General features: G+C 46.3%; 1 long non-coding RNA gene across 4 annotated transcripts in view; it reads right to left on the reverse strand.

Annotated features, from left to right (window-relative positions):
• The window catches only part of LOC140248636 (uncharacterized), a 243151-nt gene extending 226143 nt beyond the window's left edge, over positions 1 to 17008 (reverse strand). For all 4 annotated transcript variants that reach the window (XR_011902869.1, XR_011902871.1, XR_011902872.1 and 1 more), the window contains exon 1: positions 16675 to 17008. This is a non-coding gene — a long non-coding RNA (uncharacterized lncRNA). The remainder of the gene's footprint in view (positions 1 to 16674) is intronic.
• Positions 17009 to 21178: the final 4170 nt, after the last annotated feature.

The raw sequence follows: 21178 nt of genomic DNA on the forward strand, positions 1-21178 counted from the left end.
TGATCTTTGCTTACACTGGGAGGGATGTTACTTCCCCGATCTCTTCCTACCAAACCAAATGCTTGAGGGCTACGTGGTGAACATAAGAGAGAAGTCCAAGTCAAAAATGTTGTTAACTACCTCAACCTTCTCCTTGTCTGTTGTTACCAGCTTGCCTGTGTCAATCACTAAGGACACCCTCCTTGACTCTCCTTTTCTGGTTGAGGTACCTGGAGAAGTCTTCCTTGTTCTTTTTGGCATCCCTTACCAAGCTCAGTTCAAGCTGGGTCTTGGCTTTCCTTGGATACTGGTTCTGAAATACTATAAATATCAGCAAAGAAAATCTGTGTCTTAGTGGGAGGCATTGTTCCTCTGCTCCTGCTGTTTGACTCTGGGGAAAAAAAATCCTGTCCATTTTACAGCATCAACCAAAGTTATGTCAGCAATTACGATTCCACTTTAATACCCCTTTCTTCCTTAAGAAATAGCTCTTAGATTAATGATTTAAGAAAACTAACAGCAGTCTTAATTTAGTAAAGTCTGATTGCATCTATTTAAAGTCATAAAAAGCATGAAGCTTCAATGAGCTGTTAAGTTCGCTGATGATACTAAATTAGGAGGATCTGTTGACTTCCTTGAGGGCAGAGAGATCCTGACAAGGCTGGAGGGCTGGCAATCATCAATCATATGGAGTTCAGCAATAGCAAGTGCGGGATTCTACAGCTGGAACAGGGCAACCCTGGTTATGTGTACGGTCTTGGGGATGAGAGGCTGTAAGAGCAGCTGATCAGAAAAAGATGTGGGAGCTCTGGTTGACAGCAAGTTGAATATGAGTCAGCAGTGTGCCCTGGCATCCAAAAGGACCATCCATGCTCTGGGGTACATCACAGCCAGCACTGCCACCGGGTGAGGGGAGAGACTGTCCCTTCTGGTCCATGATGGGTGCAGGTTTGGGTACCACAATGTAAGAAGGCCATGAAACTATTAGAGAGTGTTCACAGGAGGGCACAGAGATTGGGAAGGAAGGGTCTGGAAAGCAAGACATAATTGTGAGTCAGGCACAGAAAGACTATCATCTTCACTTCCACAAGTAAAAGCCAAAAGAACACCAGAGCAAGGCTGTTCAATTTTCTGTTCTGATGGGCAATAGATACCTGGGTAAGGACAAGAACTGCTTGCTCCAAAGAATCAAGAGAAACAAGGTGCGGGTTTCCAGCATATTTGATGGTAAAATTAAAAAAAATAATAATAATAATTAAAAAAATAATAATTAATCTGGATAATATTTGCTAGCAAGAGTTTTCAAATGTGATGAGATTTTCTAAGCATTCCCTCCTTACTTGAATTACCACATCTCTTAGTTAAGTGCTATATTGGTTGCCTGGCTAGAAAACACCTCATCATTTAGCAGGAAAAGCAAGAGCAGGGAGAAGACAATAGGAAGGAAATAATTAGAGGAGAGAAGGTATTTGTGAGTATGAATCACACATTTCCCTAGACAGACATCTTCCCATTAATGATGAATATCATAATTCCCCTAAATAATGCAAGGAGAAGAATGTTTAATCATTTAAAGGTATCATCAATAATAAATATATCAGTTCCATATGCTAACATCACCGTTCTTCTCTGCTCAGGGACTGTTCTACAGTGAAGACTAAGATCACTATCACCTTCAGTTTTGGAAAAATGCTTCAATATCACAGCCACAAGAACAAAGAAAGTATATGAGACAAAGAAATGGAAGGCAGGGCATGCTCACAACCTGTGAGGTGTAAAGCCTCTTTATACCTTGACTGCTGTTTCCATGCAATAAAGAAGTAAGAAAAGCCTAGTTCTTATTTGCTCAGAGTAAGGGTGCACCAGGTGTGTACTGAGATAGCCCCAGCCAGTTGGAGTCCTCTGCCCAGCTCAGGGGGTTACAGCATTTCTAAGGCAGACCACGCTGAGAGCAAAGTGAGCAGATACTCAGTTCTCTGGCTACTCTGCCATCAGCAAGCAGGAAAAATGCTGGATGACCAAGGGCAAGATCAAGATAGAAGGGGACAATTCTCAACTCAAGGACAAGGTGTGGAAAACTGCACAATGTGATATTACACTGAACACTGGGCAGCTGCACTGCAAGTTTCCAAAGTCAGCATATCAAAGAGCTACCATATGCCAGCTGTGCCAGCAAAGGACACAGCAGGGGGAGAGCGAGTGCTCAGCTGAAGGCAAGCTAGGATATCACCACAAAAGGATAGCATCACATGGGAGGCAGTTCACCTGTGCCTGAAGCACTACGGATACAAGAGCAACTGCAGAGGGATCAAACCTGCTCTCCAGAGGCAAAGCCAAGTAAGGAGTGCAGAGAAGAATATGTGAGCGCTAAGATCCATGCCTGGACAGAGAAGCAGGAAACGATGCTTGCAACATTTCAACAGCTCAGGAAAAGCAGAATGTGCTTGAGGAGATCTAGGCTACATTGCCGCAATGCTGCCAGCAAAACTCGGTGCTCAGAGACAGGCACCTCAACGTCCTCATAAAATCATGTGGGCTTCCCAGCTCACCTTGAAACTGACTCCTCTCAGCCCATTGCCCACTGCCGCTCCAGCTGTACCCTCCCCACAATGTGAGCTGTCCTGACTTAATGCTCTGTCATGACAAGATCATAATCTCAAGGGCTGCTGCTGCCATGGCAGTTCCAGTGACTGAAAACAAACGCAGAAGATAAGCTGTGCAGAACTGCTGTGAAGAGCTATGGGTCCACTTTGGGCAGCTCTATGCGCTTAAGTAGTAGGGGAGAAGGGCAAGGAAATGGGAGTTCAAAGCCCCCAAAAGACACCATGTTTCCAAACTGTGGGCACATCTCCCAGAAAAATATTCCCCTCCAAACACAGGAAGGTTGTAGAATACAGAGGAATTCAGCTGCACAGAAGAAAAACAGTGGAGACTACACCAAAGTGATTTACTGGAATCTCTAAAATAAAAGGGGACAACCACCCACGGGGAGGATCTAAATCCAGTTCCATACAGCCATCTAAAGCATGCAGCATTTCACAGCAAGGAAACCCAGCCTGATATCTCTGCCAAATTTCTATCATGGTTTGGGGTGGGACAGAAGGTTTGTGCCACCAAACCATGATTTGTATTGTTTCAACTTATTCTCTTTTCCCTAGAGTCACTCTTCCGATTTAGAATCTGTACTATTTTAGGCAACTCTGCTAAAAAACAGGATTTAATGCTTGTTTGGGCTGCCCATAAAAATCTTTTCCACTGGAACAAAGATTTAAAACTGTGACTCAAATTGAGTTTACAATGGGGGGTTGATTATCAAGAGGACCAGAATATCCTCTTATTAGAAAAATGTTTGCTGGTCTTTCCTGAACTTCACACAGTAGTATTAACTCAATGGCTCATTCAGTTGTACACAGGCAATACAAGCTGTCTTGGAATCTGGGAAAAATATATGTTGTAATAAAGGAAATGAGCTTGTATGTATGCATGTGTATCCATACATGTATATACACGATTGATAGGATAAGAAGGAATAGTTTTAAACTAAAAGAGGGGAGATTTAGATAAGACTTTAACTGAGAGGGCAGTGAGGTTCTGGCGCAGCTGCCCAGAGAAGCTGTGGATACCCCATCCCTGGAGGTGCTCAAAGCCAGGCTGAATGGGGCTGTGGGCAGCCTGAGCTGGTGGGGGGCAGCCCTGCCCATGACGGGTTGGAACTGGATAGGCTTTGAGGTCCCTTCCAACCCAAACCTTTCTATGATTCTAGGAGTACTGTCAACAAGAGATATAGGAAAGAAAAACATGAAATCTCAGAAAACAAAAGTTGGATGGGATCAAAGAACATACTCCACCTGCTTGCCTGAAGAAAAACAACCCTAATTAAGTTTTTTGGGTTCTTTTTAATTATTATTCCCCTGGTCTTATGCAAATACTTAGGCGGTTTTAAAGAAATCTGCAGAGGACAACCAGACTTCTGAAAAACGGTTGTAATACCTTATGAGTACCTTATATTATTATTTCTTTTCCAAAGCCCTATTTATATATGTACAATATTTACATGTGTGGGTTGGGTAACATCCCAGGCAGATGCAGAATTACAGCCTGGGTCTGGAGAAGCCCAGCAATACTCACAGGAAATATTTCCCAAACACTGAGCATGCAGATGTAGGTGACAATGTGAGTTCTCCAGGTCCACCACCAAATCTTCCTTCAGCCTCACCTACACAAGAGCACACAGCTGTTCCTGTTCTTTCCTATGCCTCCATGCTATGACAAATCCAACTGTTTTTTTTCTGCTGTTTTTCAGTTGGCTCAGTTTTCTACACTGGCTCACTGCATTGCCAGCCAAGCAGATAGAATGGTCCAGAGTGCCAACTACTTGGGATGCCTCTATCGCTGCAGCAGGACTCTGGTACCTAAATGGTTGGCACGAGGCCACTGAAGCCACAAAGAATGGAGGAAGGAGTCAGATCTCAGAAATAGCCCCACAACTCCAACACCAAAGGTTACAGGAGATAAAGTAGGGCAGCAGCACACAGCCAATGGAACCCTGCCCTCTTTATCAAGCCTTGCTGATGAAACATCAAAGGAAAGTATGTATAAAATCCATGGTTCGCTGTTATGTAGAAGGGCAGATTAGATTTTAAGGCAGCAAATAATCAGTGACAAGCCTACAAACACACTTAACAAATGTCAGAGTGGCACTGTGTAACAGATCTCTGTCACAATCACACTGACCTGGATCCAACCTTGCACCTGTAGAGGAAAGGCTTTGGAAAGCTTCCTATCTCATTATTTAAAGTTTGGTCTCTTGGCAAGCAGAGAGAACATACGCAGCATCTGCATCCAAATGTAAAAAGAGAAATAAAATTACCACTGGGAGCACAGTGCATAGAGCCTTTATTTACAAGTTTTCTGGCTGCTCTTTTATCAGCACAGTTCACTGGAAAACTCAAAAGCAATCATTGCTTGACAAATGTGCTTTGCTCTGTGTGGTTCCTGCACAGAACCGTATGCTGGGATCACCAGTGGGGGGGATGTGAGCCGAGCATCTTGCAAAGCAGCTGCAACGTGCGTTCCTCTCTCTATGTCACACAGCATCTCTCTCCGTTTCTACAGTATGCAATCATTATTTTGCTAATCACAGGGTGCTCTGTGCTTCTCAACCTGAATTATTATGATTATACTTGGCTCAGCTGCAAACGCGTCTGCCTTCCAAACACATAGAGCTCGGCTGAAGAAGAGGGGTGGGGGCTCTGATACCCGCAGCATAAACCAGCGAATGGCATTCCAGCATGCAGCTTCTTTGAACAGGAAATATAACGTCTTTCAGGAGGCTTTCCATTTTAAGTTAGAAGAGAATCACCACAAAAAGAGGGGAAAAAAAAAAATACACTGAATAAGGCAACATAACACTTACTATGGCCTCCTTTCAATACACCAGCTCAGAGTTATATTTATCTTTCAACTTCAGCCTAGAAACATACTTCATCTAGAAAAACTTTTTTAGCTGCTTAAAAGAGACACTCAAGCAGCAAAGGCCACACACTTAGATACTGGGGGGGGGGGGAAGAGAGAAAAAATGATTTATTTGTTTAGATGCTGGCTGCTGGCTGACATCTCCCACCTACAGCTCATAAACAACCCTTCCAGTGGGCAGGCATGACTTGGGCACGTGCCAGCCTGAGCATGACATGATGTGGGAGAAAGGGATACGATCTGGTTACTTTCTGGCCATTTAGCTCACTTTCACCCACTTCTACAAACATCTGGTTTTAACCAGGGCCAGCAGCAGGATGCTATGTATGGTAAACATGAGCATCTCTGGCATTCAAACTCAAAATGCAGGAGGAGCAGCAGTTAGCCATAAACGCTAACCTGGAACAACCCAGGATGGTGACAGCTTTGCATAGATCTACCAAACTACCTCAAACATGATTCGCTCCTTATCCATCTCAAGGCAAGGCCCTCTGCACCTCCCAGGTCAATTCCCCATGCTGAGGGCTATAACTAATAGAAGTGTATGTGCTATGCCACCTCCAAAGTCTTCATTAGATAAACAACCTGTCTCTGCTCTGAATTAAACTGGGGTAAAAATCTCATTTGGGTATGCTAGGGAAACAAGATCAGGCCCGAGAGTCTTGAAAATAGAAATCCACCCAAACAATTGGCATTAGTTGGCTCTTGTCTGCAGGAGTCATCAGAAAGATCAAGTTACGGTCATGTCCTGAAAACAGCCCCACATCCCGGGGGTCAAAGGTGGGTGACATGGGGACACATCACTGCATCGCAGAGACATTTGGGGAAAAAAAAAAGAAGAGTCATCCTGGATGAAACATAACACTCCGTGTTTACATCTCATTTCACAGGTCTCATGTATCACCAGCAACACGGACAGGAGGGGCCGCTGCTTTGATTCTGTGCACTGACACTCTGATGACACCCCCTGAAATGATGTGATTGCATCACACCTTTCCAAGAGGTGACCACCAGCCAGTGAAAGCCCCTGGACACATTTGCACCAACCTCTCTTAGTTGAGATCACCCAACCTGACCACAGAGGATCGTGGGTTGAGCACGTTCAGGAATTGCCACCCATCACAGAAACGTTCAGGGATGGCTGCCAGTGCTGCACACAGGAGTCTGGAAAGCGTTGGCTTTCCACTATGGGAAACGTGGTGCTGAGTCCTGGAATTTTTTGGAAAAAAAACAGCTGTGCAAGCAAAGCCATCCAACCAAGTCTCTCACTGCCGTGGGCCCACGAGGCTGATGCAGCCAAGAATAAAAGGTCTGCCACAAAGTGATACTGAGCATGTTCTTCAAATTGCCAACATCAAAGCATTTTCCTGTTTCAGATCCTTCCACTTCTATAATCAGAAGCAGTGAAAACACTCGGCTTTAAAGCCTATGAGTCCAACTGAAAGATGCTGAGCTTTACAGCTCTCCTTATTTACACGAAAAATGAAAGTATTGTACAGGACATCGCCTCGGCTCCATTTAAAGTTCCCTCTGCTCCCAGACCTGCAGGGTGGGCATTGCCATAGGCTGTCCCCAAGCATTTTCTTAAAGGGATAAGGACTGCTAAAACCAATTGAGCTGTTATCACCACACACAAACCTGCTTGGCTGCTGACACCCCAGGAACCCTCTCCCCCAGGAGGAGCTGGGTTTCAACACAGTCACATAGCTCAACCCAAATCAGAGCCAAATCCCTCAGGAGGGGAGAAACAGGTTCACAACCAGGCTGGAAAGTCCCAGGCTTGCAGCAAGCCAGAATGCTATTAAAATTAGCAGCTGACAGCTAAGAAAGCTAATGGCTGGAATGCTCAGAGCTCTGAGCAAAGATTGCAACCAGCTGTGATGGAGGAGAACAGCACTACAACTACTGACCTCACTTATGCACCACTTTGGATCCTATCATTGGGTCTGGGACACATCGTACTTGCATGCAAGCTGCAACCTGAAGGAGGTATGAGAAGCAAAAGCTGACAAGTTATCATTTAGAGAGAAGGGAAATGGGAGCAGCTCCTGCTGCTCTATTCCTTTTTTTTTTTTTTTTTTTTTTTTTTTTCAAGAAAAACATGCAGCTGTGGCTGCTCCTCTGGAAGCAGCAGACTATCAGTGCACGCAGAGATTCTACCAGGGTGCTTGAGTGATCTGTCTCTGTGAGAGGAAGGAGGAGCCAAGCACAAATGATAAGACATCTTGGAGCGGAAGACAAATGTGGATGAGATGGTAAAGAATGAACAGCTGGAAGAGGAAAGAAAGGGGAAAGAAGGAATGAAAAAAGGGAAATATGCACATGAAAAACACCACAAGCATAAAACTCAGAACATGAAGTGGAACAGAAAAAGAGAAGTAGATGGAAACCAGGAGGGGAAGGAGCAAGAAAGTTACAGCAATGATGCATTCAAACATTTGTATGTATAAACACATCTAAAACATAAATACACATGTAGAAGAACTGCACTGTGTTTTATCTACGTTGCTGCGAGTAAGACTGAACACAGAAGTGGTGATGAAGCCATTGCCTCTGACAGGTCAGCACCACAGTTTTCACCTGCACAGGGATTATTTATGCACACTTCTTGTACCAGGCTGGTTCCCATTTACTTTCACCTGCAGAAGAAAGAACGCAGAAACCATGTAAAAATACTCACAGCAGAGAAGCATGTTTACAGCTGCAACATCTCCATCATGTGTACACAGACAGCCACAGATCCTCACGAAGACTATTAGCACCGTTAGTTATTGGTATTGCTTATAGCACCACATATAAAGCACCACCAAGAGCTGGAGAAACCAAATGCGTCTGTGCTTGATGATAAATAAAAATAGAACAGAAAGGACAGTTACTGTTCCAGAAACCCAGTGACCTAAGGCAAAAACCAAGATATAGTTAGAAAGTAAAAGCAAATAAGGCAGACTGAGCAGAGTGAAGCATGAAATATGCCAGAGGAGATACCATCATGTCCCCATACAGTCCTAAAAATCTTGCTTTAAAAAGGAATCCGGGAAGGGGTGAACCACAACAGAGTGTGAGCAAAGGTCCACCCATCCCCTGTTCTCCAAATTCCTACTTAAACCACTAATGAAGATGCTGTAAAGATCCCCCATTACTTAAACAACCAGCAGTAAGAAGGAACCCACATCAGAATCACCACATCCATCAAACCACCCAGAGAACAACCCCTAACTAACGTGGCCACGATGTTCATCAAGATCCTGACTTCACGATTTCTGTTCTGTATTCCCCTTTGTTAAAATGCCACATTTTGGGACACACCAAACAGAAGGCAACCAAAAATTGTGAGTTAACTTCTATGAGTCCATCCACAAGGTGATTAGGAGGTAGTGTAATAAAAAAAGAAGAATTTAAGATTTAATACATCAGTAAAATAAAATGTCCTGCTTTGACCAGCTAATGTGACAGTGTTAATCTTCTAAAGAAAATTCCTGGTAAACTAGCCTTAGTTTGGAACAGGTGAAGAACAGAAAGGGAGGGTAAACTTTAGGGATGTTCGGGTACCCATACCTATCTTTTTATTTCCTTAATTTTTTCAATGCTGTGAAAAGGCACAATTGAAATTCCAATCAAAATATTTTCCTCAGTGCTCAGTTTGAACACTGAAGTCATCACCAGATTATCTTTCAGCTAATGTGTAAAATGATGAACCGATATCAGATACATGATACTTTTGTTTCTTCCAACCCAGCACTGGAGGGCCTGGTTTTGCTTGTGTGTTCCTTAACTATCTTTAAACATTACATGAAACACGGCAATATATTTAGAAAAAGCACTACTGGGATAACATACTTTGGAGCACAATATGAAGAGTTCTGTGGTGCTCTATATTACAAAGAAGGACTGGACAACCCAGGATGAAAATGAACTGTCAGAGGACAAAGTTCCATTTCCTTGCAGAAAACTGCTGTAGTCTTTGGTACAAAAATTTAAGCAGTCTTTCTGTTACCTGAGGCAATACAAGGAGCACCTTGGAAAGAGAACAAGAGACCTCAAAGCTCTATCTGTATTTCCAGCAAGAGCCAGTAGAGAAAGACATGCTGCCAACACCACAGAGGAGATAGGCTGCAGCTTTCTGGTCTGCCTGAAGCTTCCTTTGATGGCAGGTTCCCAACTCACATATATCTGCTGTTGTCAAGCCAAGACCAAACAAATGTTCCCAATAACCAAGACGAGGACTTGGCCCAGGAATATGGTACTTCATCTCTCAATCAGTCAGAGATGGCAGAGCACTGTCAGAGAAGAGTTAATCGCCAAAAGAATTTCAAGAGCATTCCTAACCCACCAACTCAATGGACCAGCTGTGGATACGTTCCAGACGACAATGGAAACAGCAGAACAGTAGCAGTCAGTTCCTTCCTTATGCCCATCAGCTCTTCTGAGCTGCTGGAGCTCAGCTTCAGAGAGTCGCTTATCATCCATGAGGTGGTAGCTTGGTCCAAATGTTACACAAAGCTAAGGCTTATCTTTACCCTCAGGTGCCCCAAGGATGGAAATTGGTGGGAGGATGCAATACCGTTGTTCACCTCTGGGTATCAGCCACCCCAATGGACTTGAAGATTACTTCAGGCTCCATCTTCTAAAAACACAGGGGCCCGCTGCAGCAGAGGGAGGCCAGGAGCCTTGCTGGGCAGACCCCCTCTGCTTGCTAAGCCTCCAATGTAACCTCAGTTGCATTAGTCCAACCTTAACACTTGTCAGCTTCCAAGAAGCATCAAAATCCTATAGTATCTTTCAAGTAAGTATTAATGTTGTCAGCAACATTTCATGGGTTTATAGACTGTCAAATCAGCAAAAGCGACTGCAGATTGTTTCATCACTCTGTCTTATTGTCTCTTTCTATACTAGCTTTCTCTGTGAGATACTGGTAGCAGTTACTTAAGGAAGAAATTATTACTGATAAAAGTGGTCAGACACTGGAACAGGTTGTTCTGAAGTACGGGATGGATGTCCTGTCACCAAAGTGTTAAAAGTCAGGCTAGAGTAGGCTTTGAGTAGATTGTGCTAGGGACTATAAAAAGGTGGTACTCAAATGTACCTTTCACACTTAGCTAGGAGCTAAAGGAGATTCTAGTGCCAATCCTTTGACACTTGTGTGATCCCATACAGCTAGTCAGTGAAAGGTTTTCAAAAGTTCTGCTCAGATGTGTCAGCTGCAACCTACCAAAGCCAAAGTCACCATTGACATTCCTGACACCAAGCCAGGTACAGGATCTTGACCACTTTGGAGAAGCACTGAGGATCCATCTGACATCATACTGTTCTCCACTATGAACATACAAAACAGCACCTTCCTCAACATATTAACAGATGAAAATGTGAGTGGAAGGGGGAGAAATGGCTGCTGAGGGTAGAACCCTCACATCTACCTGTAGCCAAGTAGGGGGAATCCCATCATCTATCCAAACTGCCTATAAAAACTGGTTCTGGTGGGTCTTAACACCAACCACCTTTCACTCAGATCCATGCCCTTTCGTTTCAGCACATAATTCCTTCCCATGGAGGCCAGGACATGGCAGCATCATTCATTCCCATCCCCAGAAATGATCCAAAACACCACCAGGCAGGCACTGGGACCTGGACAGCCTGCTCCGCTGTCCCATGGAGACAGAGGAAGAGTATGTTCTTCCTTCTCCTGGGAGGCTTCTGATCATAATGTTTACTAATCTTTTGCATTCCAGAAATTTGGGCCTTCTTCCATCTCACTCCACACACCAAAACCTGAAGCCCGCCTTTTCCATTTTTTCCTCAGTAACCACAGTAGTAGAGAACTGCCAGTGAACTGGGGTCTCAAGTCCAACCTCCCATCTTATAAGCTATTGTTTTCCTCTGTTACATCAAGCATTTATTCTGTATCACCTAATAGCAGCCTCTTTTACATTTAAGAAAAATGTAAAGCTTTGCCCACCCCAACCTTAAAAGCAAGCTAATAAGAAAACCAGAGCCAAAGTTGTGAGACACCTGTAAACGAAATGATCCAGCAAGTCAATTAGCCTCTGAAAGCCCCAGAGCAGCAGGCTTCGAGTTGTCTGTGCTCAGCATTAAGCTCTTGGCCTTTGCTCCCCCATGATCACTTCTGGGAAAGTGTGCTTCACACCCTCCTTGATGTATAGGAGAAAAAATAAAGTAAACAAGCCATTATTATTTAAATGAAGCAGGAAGTGTTACTAAATATTTCCAAACAGATGCACAATAATGTTTTGTTCAGTGTGCCAACCTGTAGATCATCATATTGATAGGTGAGACTACCTACTGGCAACATCAGCTGAAACAAAGGGGTTTGGGGCCACCATGTCTTACGGTCAGCTACAGCAGGGCTATATTGATACTGAATAATGAGCTTCAACATCAGCAAAGAAAGACTCACATTAGAAATTCTTCCATTTGGAAGAGACAGAGCACAAAGGGTTTGAGGGCAGTTTGTGCTTTTGCCATTGCTCCACATCCCATGCGCAATGACACAGGCAAGCACTAGCCCACGGCTGCTGTTTCCTCCGGGTTAACAAGCACACACCACGTTTACATTACCACATTTACGTCAGTAGCACACAAGCAGCAGCAAGGCTCCAGTTTCTTGCACCACTTGCTCCTTGCGCAGCCGGCAAGCCCTTTCCAGTTGTGCAGGGCTCACCCCTTGCTTGGGCAGGGAGCCACACAAGGCAACTCAATGCATTTTATTTTTGTGTGGATTTTGCTCAGCTTCTATTTTCAAAAAGAGATGGTTATAGGCCCTGCAGTGGACTGCTTCAGAGCCTGGGGGCTCCCAGCAACGTTCAGATCATGGTGGAGGCCTCCAAATGCTGCTCTATGTGCTGGGATGCAACCTTGTGTATCCCACCCACTGCTCTTCACCACCCCTTAAGGAAACAACCTACAGCTCTGGGCATTGCTCCTGAGCCAAAAATCTCTGCTACCAGAACAGGGGAGAGCATCTGGAAAATTCCTATAGGACCTTCTGCCATTACTTTCCAAGGGCTGGGAGCAGCACCTTGCAAGCCCCCAGTTGGCACTGACTGGTAACATAATAAAAGGTTTTAAGCAGAAGAGCAGCTCAACCTGATATTCTCGATCAAGGCATTGAAGAGGTGACTCTCATAGAAAACTCTGCCTTCCAAAACATCTCATAGCAACATCACTCTTCCGTGCAAACGCACAGAGCAGCCCATAGTGCCAGAAGGACTCCCTCACCAGGCTGCTCCCATCTCAGCTCAGCCCATGCTCTGCAGAACCAAGCAGCTCATAATGCCTGCAGAACCAAACTGGGAGAAGGTGTAGCCAAATCTCCCTTGTCAAAGGAACTGATTTGCAGGGACCCATCAATAGTTTCCATACAAAACATCTGCTGCTGCTTTTTCCAGGTTTTAAAGGCGGAAATGACCAATCCATCCCACCTCTTGGTAATTTGTTCCAATGGCTAATCACCCTTACCAAAGTCTTGTGCCATGATTCGTAATTTGGGTTGCCTCCTGACCTTCCTGGCTTCCCAGCACGGGTCCTAGCAATGACACTCACTGTTGCACAACAGAACCTTTTACAACCTGATGTATTACCATAGGCAGCAACTCACATACAAATCATTTTTCTATCAAAGGGATGGTGGGTACAACTACCAAGAACCCTAAGGCATCAATAGCAGTGAGGATGTGACTGCAAGGGCTGCAGCACAAGCAGGACAAACCCAAGATATTCAGCCAGCCCCAACTGCAAGATACAGCTCCACAATGATACCCACACCTGTACCTGGAGGTCACATAAAGAATTTGACACCACCTCAGGATGCAATAAAAGGCATTTAAATCATACAGACCTGGCATTCAAACAGCTCAGTTGGCTGCACACACCTGGAAATGCTCAGCAACACTGCACTGATAACTCTGACAAATGCTGTATTGCCCTGACCTCACGAGCATGGCAGGCACAGAGCAGGCGCTGCATCCGCAGGTATCAATGAACCACGTGGGGTTGCACAGGCAGTGCAGCCTGCCCTGTCAGGACGCCATGCTGCATTAGCACACACTGACTAGGAAGAGATGCAGCTGTGACAAGGGAAAACGTGGCCCATGAACAGTGCTAATGGGCCAAAGAGATGGATAATTTCTTTATTCCCACAAGCTCTGCATAAATCCAGCTGGGAACTAAGCAGGTATTTGGTATTAAAGCTATGAGCCAGTGAGGAGACACAAAACAACACATCATCCCCGGCTTCAAAGTAAGATCTGTATCACCTTGCAAAAACAGCCAGAAGCTTCCTGATCAGGTACACATCTTCCTCTCTGCTACTTCGCTTTGCAGCTCTGCACCCTCCTCAGCTCATACAGCAGGACCCTGCCCTAGTGCTGTCCCTGAACCATCAGCACAGGATCAGGGCAGAACAGCCACCGAGGCTCAGACAGAGCCCTCTGCAGTGCCTGGGTGCAGCTGACACCATCTCACTCCTCCTCCTTCATTGCTCAGTGCAACCAATGCCAGACATGACAACCACACCGCTCACACCAGTAAGAGCAGTCTATGTGTACAGCCCGCAGCACCGGTCCATGCTGCGATGCTTGGAGCACCCAATACCCTGCCAATACCCAGAGAGTTGCCACTATACACACAGATAAGGAACAAAATATGAGTCCCGGGGTTCCTGCAAGCCATGGAAACACCTCCCAGATCACAAAAGTAGACATCCTGCCCTTGACATGGCATCAGTGCCATTGTTTGCACAGACCAATGGGTGAAAAAAAATGTGCATGCATGTATAAATGTATTTTTTTTAATGAAGATGTCACCTGTGTAAGCCCTACCTTGCAATTCCTAGCAGGGCTGCACCAGCATAATTACATAAAAGCAATGACACTGTAGTAACCCACTGAACATTCTCATCTGAAAGGTGACAGAAGAACACAACGACATTCTGATACATTCAAAGATGGTAGATACAATTCTGATACATTCAAAGATGGTAGATACAGTTTTTTCCCCAGTCTTTCTCCCCACCTTCAGCACCGCAGTAATTCCTTCATAAAACTTAGTGAGATACACACAGCCACCAAATGAAAGCCATGTTTGCACAGCATTCTGGTGAAAAACAGGAAGACAACGGCTCAGATCCTGCAGAGAATTAGGCATAAGCTGAAAGCTGAGCAGATACAGCCCTTGATGGAGCAGAAATCAGGGCTTCGGTTCGGCAGAGAGAGAACAGCACAGCTGCAGAGCTGCGACATGAGCTGTGCCGTCAGCACACAGCTCCCAGCCTCAGAGAGCAGCCAGCTCCTGCAGAAGTTGTATTCCATGCATGGAACTCCACACAGGGAACCCATCTTCCATTTTAAGAACTAATTCCTATACATAATTCATTTCTGCAAACACGCAGAGCTTTCAGAAGAAGCAGGCACCAACCCTTCCTTATTTTCACTCTTGTCAAGCTGTTCTGACGGCACGAGGACATCAGCAAGCAGCCCAAGCAGGGGATGCAGCACCTTGGCCTTCAGTGCCCACATTGTGCAGGGATGCTAGAGGTGCACAATGTGTCCCACACCAAACAGGTACAGAAGCACTCTCAAGGGCTGACACACTGCACCTGTACACCTCACTGCCTGTGCACAAAGGCACAGCCACATCTATCTGAATTGTGGCATCCTAACCCAGGAGTAAGAGTTTATTGTGAGGAAAAGGGGAAAAAGCGAAAGTTAGAGGTTTTCCAACACAAAGCTAACAACGTATACAGCACACACTGAAGCTCCACGATGTGAGCCGGCATCCATTACACATGGCATCCAGCACAGCACCTGGCTGCTCCACGTGCTTGGAAAGCACACATCCTTACTACACAATTACTAAAATCACAGAGGAAAGGAAAATGGTGTTATCAAATATTGCATCGTAGCATATTGCTGATGGTGATGCCAGCACTTCAGAGTGAGATTTTTCATATATTTTACAGCAACAGATAGGCTTGCTTCTACACTACTCCAAACCAGGCAGCACAAGCTGGCAGCAATGAGATTGTATTTCTGCTCGATGAAGAAATACTCTCATTTTGCACAGCCACGACATGTGCACTGTACTGCTCTCTGCCCTGACCCATGCCGTGTGTCACTATGCTCACCCAAAAGTGCATCACCAACACAGTGCTCCCTAAACCAGTGCTCTCGCTACTGTCCGGCTTTGCAGACACACATTAGGAAGAAGGAAGTGGTGTGGGATCTGCAACTCCTTCGACCTGCCCACTGTCACGGACAAGCAAAACAAGCCTCGGCTTGTCAGTGCGATGAGCACTGGGCCTCCAGCATCCCTCAGGCGGGGCCACGGGCATCGCTATGGGCATCGCCCCTCCGTGTGCTCTGAGCCGCGGCTGCCCGTGAGCTTCTCAGTTTAGGACCCAAGTCCTAAAGCGTGGAAACACTGTAATACTCTTGATAGGCAAACACTAACGGGTGGCCTCTGGGAAATTAAGTTGCACTTCAAAGTACAGAAATAAACAGATAAATAAAAGAGAAATAAAACCAAAAGGCAGCTTTTTAAGGAAAAGACAGTCCTGGAACCCCTCGCATTTTCTTCCCAGTGCCCCAGCTGACACCCAAGATACACGCTGTCCCCCGGAGCAGAAAGGGCCAGGCCCCCATCACCCCTCTGCCCCACTATGGGGCTCGGGGCATCCCTTCTCTCCTCGCCCCCCTTTCCCCGGCTGCCTCCACTCCCCCGGCCTTATCGCGGCGATGCATCGCCGGGGGGGGCACTCCGAGCTCTTTTCCTCCCCATCCGCGCGGATTCCGCTTTGGCAATGGCTATTTTTAGCCCTCCGTCGACGCAGCGCTTTAAAAAGAATTAATATCAAAAAATACATAAAATGCAACACCTCCCCCCTCCCCCCCTCCATCCGCACGAGCCCCGAGGCCAAGCTGCAAACTCCTGCAAGGCCTAGCGAAGGGAAACGTACAGCAAAAGGGGAGGGGGGGGGGGGGGGGGGGGGGGGAGGAAGGTTGTAAGGAAAAAAAAAAAAAAACAACACATAAAAATAGCAAAAAGAAAAACAGTAAGATAAGCAGCAAGAATAAGAATAAAGAAGTAACGCAAATAAAAGCAATAATAACAATGCAGATCGTATCAGAATAATAAAACATAAAATCAGACCAAAAGCCTGCCCTCCCCTCCCACCCCTCCACCTCCTCCTGTAGTCCTGCTACTCACCGTGCCCCCCCCACCTTCCATTCCCCGGACGGGGGTCCGGCGGTGCGGAGCGGTGCGGAGCGGAGCGGTGCGGGCCGCTCTGCCCATGTGCTCGCCGGAGCACGCGCTCGCCTCAATGGAACGTTGTGCTGGCGAGCGGCTCTCTGACGTCACCGCCCCCCGCCGCCGCCGCCGCCGCCGCCGCCGCCGCCGGCCGCAGCCCGAGGGCAGAGCGCGGAGCCCGGCCCTGAGTGCAGCGGGACGGGGAGCGGGGTCAGTGGGGACGGGGAGCAAATAGCGTTGGACGGCGTGGAAATGAGGTATTCCGGCAGTGCCCCGTTCGGCCGGTGGGATGGCATGGGTATCCCCAGGAAGAGTAGCCCGCAGCGAAGAGGAGGAGGTGGCTTAGCGGTTCTGTAAGGGCTGAGGAGGTAGGTGGGGGGGTGGGGGATAAGGAGAAAAATACAGGAAGAAAATCGCACGTACAAAAAGAAAGAAACAAAATCACGGAGAAATAAGGATAAAATAAGCACGATTTTCCCTTTCTATTTACTTAACAACTATGTAAAAACGAAAGGTAACCACAGTTCTGGGCTGGAGCTGAAAGCTTCAGCATTATGTGATTTTGAGTTTTTGCACTCTTTTTGCTCTCTCCTGCAAGTGAACCTGACACTTGAGTCACCTGGTGACCCCCACCCAGCTGCACCCACCTCAGTGAGGTAACAAAGAACTGCAGAACCATGGAATCTTTGAGTTGGAAGGGACCCCTTAAAAGCCATCCAGGCCAACTGCCCTGCAATGAGCAGGGACACCTACAGCTACTGCAGGTGCTCAGAGTCCTGTTCAGCCTCACCTCACAGTGTTTCCAGGGATGAGGCATCCACCACCTCTCTGGGCAACCTGTTCCAGTTCCTCCCCACCCTCATGGTAAATAACTTTTTCCTTATATCCGATCTAAATCTTTCAAAGTATTCTCTAAAATGTGTCACCATGTGATATGTATAAATGGGGCTTCATCCAAATGGTAAAGGTAATAGATGCCTTGCTTACCCACGGTATGAGCCAGGAGGTCCAGGTTGGTCAGGTTTGCTTTAACTGCTTTAAACTAAAAGAGGGAAGATGTAGGTTAGACATAAGGAAGAAATGATTTGCTCAGAGAGTAGGGAGGCACTGGCACAGGCTGCCCAGAGCAGCTGTGAGTGCCTCATCCCTGGAAGTGCTCAAGACCAGGTTGTATGGGCCCTGGACAGCCTGATCTGATGAGTGGCAACCAGCCCACAGCAGGGGGTTGGAAATGGGTGTATTTGGAGTTCCCTTCCAACCCAAGCCATTCTATGATTCAGTTGCTCACTGTGCACAAGCAGGCTGGCAGAGGTGGCAACAGGGCAGCTTTGGGCTGTGCTCCCACAGCTGGCCAGAGCCCAAGTCTGAAATAAATGACTTTGGAGGTCACTGAACAAGGGAAAAAGCCCCAAATCAGTGTTATGATCAAAGGGCCACCAGTCCAGCTGCAGGAGCTCCATGTGTGTGTTCTGAGTGCTCCAGCTGTGGGGGATGGCAGGAGTGGTAGCACAGAGCTGTCACCATACCATTCTGTGGCTACCACCCATAATGGGGCTCTGGTGGCCAACTCACAACCAGAGCATCAGGGAAATATCTGTCTAACAGCCCTGAAAAGTGAGGTTTTAATTCTTTTCTCCCTAGGACTCCCTACCTCAGCACAATGTGCTGTTAAACATCAGCTTGCATTAAAACAGTACTTCTCATTGCCGCAGCCTTGCTTGTGTGCACCAGCAGCGCAGCTGGGAACACAGATGAGAGATAGGCATCTCCACTTGCTATTTGTGGCCAGGAAAACACCATTAGGAGGAGACTGGAAGCTGTTCTATGCTTGGTTACCCGCAGTCACGTGCACGTATGCAGCTGGAGCTGCAACCCAGGGCAGAAGGACAGGCTGCTGCCACTCTGACAAGGCAGCCTCAGGGCTTGGGAGCCTCCAGGTTCCACAAAAGTGCACAAACTACCCTTAAGGTCACAGCCCTTCCTGGAGAGGTGCTTGTTGGCAGTTCACCAATAAGCTGTGACATGAGTGACCTGCTTTGTGTCCAGATCATTCATCTCCTCAGCGTTTGTAGTAGCTGTCCTCTGAAAATTACCCAACGTTACAGCCTTGATAAGCTCAGGGCATGCCAATAAAGCACTTGGCTTTAATCGCCTTTACAGCAGCCTCACACACCCACACGGGGAGATTGCACTGCTTGGAGTTCACCCCCGCTAGTTAAGCACAGCACGGCCAAGGCCAAATGACGCAGCACGCTCCCGCAAGGCCAAAGGAAGATCTGAAGCAAAGATCAGGGGTCACACTGCAAAGAGGCTGTGCCAGCTGCAGGCTCCTGCCCTCCAGCAGTTTCCTATTGCCTCTCTCTGTGGCCGTACCAGCTCTACCAGCTGCAAGGATCACATGAGAGCTCCTTAATCCGTGTCAGGCAGAGCTGGCCAGGTGAGAAAGGGTGCCAGCAGGGGGGGGAGAGTTGTGATACTGCCCATGGTGACCTGAACACAGGGAGGTAGGGGCAATGGGGTTGGGGTGAACATCTCAGCCCCCACCTCAAAAGTGGGTTGTGGAGAGACATGGAGAGAAAAACAGCTGGGATGCATCCTGGACATTCCCTTGTCCAGGAGTAAGTTCTGCTCCAGGTTAATTCTGCAGCCAACCAAAAATGCAAGTGGTCTCCAATATTCAGAAGAAAGGGTTGGGTCACTGAGTCTGCTCCCCTCCTCCTAAAGCCATAATTTACCACCAGCCTGCCTATCATCATCAAGGTGAGCATCAGTGTCTTGTCCTCATCTCACCTTTAGAGTGTTATCTTGGAACTTCTCTGAAGGTTGGAAACCACCAAATTTCCATCCCAAATGTATTCAGAGTCTGTATACACCCATTTGTTTGGCAGCAAGGTGTTATGGTACAACAGAACCAGCTCTTCTCACCCTTACTCATACCTCTCTGTTGTACTGACCAGTATCAAGTTCATTCTGTGATACAATGATGATACAAGGCAATGGGGCTTGTCATTACTAGGCATGGTGATGGATCGATGGTTGGACTGGATGATCTTAAAGATCTTTTCCTACCTTAATGATTCTATCATTCTATGATTCTGTACTTCATGTATACCTATGTCTTTTAATTTAAGTACTCAGATTAATCTAATGGTCAGGCAATAGAATGGCCAGCCCAGGGAGGTGGTGGAGTCGCCATCCCTGACAGTGGCATCTGGATGAGGAGCTATGAGATATGGTTTAGTGGCTTGAGGTAGCAATGGTGATGGGAGGACAGCTGGAGTAGATGATCTTGTAGGTCCCATCCCAAGCAGTGATCCATCTCCAGCGGCTCCCCTGTGACTTTGATGGGTATGAATCTCCAAGAATTGGGAGCAGGTGGTAATAACAGAGCAAAAAACAAAGACTGGAAACTCTCTGGAGCTGATGGAAGGGCTCCCGCCACCTTCTATGTGCTGTCAGTGTCAAATGTGTGACAAAGAAGAGAGGAGAGGAAGGTCTCAGAGTAGTATGGTGGCTACTTATGAAGTATCCTTGCCAAGAGCTGTGGCCGCTGGCTACATCTTTATTACTGCCAGTCCCTTTTTACAGATTATACACAGAAATAGCTGGATATAAATATAAACATGTTGCTGGATTTTTGCTTATCCATTTGTTTTCCTGAATTCTCCATAACCATAGGTTGTTCACACCCCTCTTTACAGCTACATTGGGCATAGAGTGATATAGCACATAAAGGAAGCAGAGGGATGGCTGACTGGGCAACGCAGCTACTCTAGTGAAGCCAGACACAAGGTTGCTCAGAGTCCAAAAGTGTATCATGAATCCTTCTCTAAAAGACTGCAGGGAAGATGTTTGGCAAAGAAGTAGGAGCATGTTACAGGGAGCAGATTCCTTAAGGCTCTGTTTCAGAGTGGTGACTCCAGAACAAAGAAAGATGTGCAGGGTTGATATGAAGCATAGAAATAACAGGCTTGCTTCTGATGGCACAACTACAGGAGCACATGATTCAGATGAGAGTATATTCTCCAAGTCTGTGGAGTTAGAAAAAAAAAAAATAAAAAAAAAAAAAGTGATGTTTTAATGTTTTTCTCACTTTACAGTAAGAATGATAGTAGGGCAGAGAGGTGCTCAAACACAATTTAAGATTACAAAGAGCATTTAAGATGAATAGCTTAGATGTGATTTAAACATAAAACTATAGGAAAAAAAAAATGTGAAACCAAATATCTGCGTTACTAAATTTGCATTGGAACAGTGAGATTGAAAGTAGATGTAGATATGAGCATGCTTGAGTTTGGGGGATTTAGTGATCTATGAGCTGGAGCTATTACATCAGCAGGGAAAAAACAAATGTGAGAGAAAGAAGAGAGAACTCAGGAGGGAGAGGCAGCTCCCAGCCAGAGTTCCCAAGGAAGACCCTGAGAAAGACACTGAGCAAGTCCCTGGGGAGAAGGAGCTGAGC

The sequence above is a fragment of the Excalfactoria chinensis genome, chromosome 2 (assembly GCF_039878825.1).
Source record: "Excalfactoria chinensis isolate bCotChi1 chromosome 2, bCotChi1.hap2, whole genome shotgun sequence".
Taxonomy (NCBI): Eukaryota; Metazoa; Chordata; class Aves; order Galliformes; family Phasianidae; genus Excalfactoria; species Excalfactoria chinensis.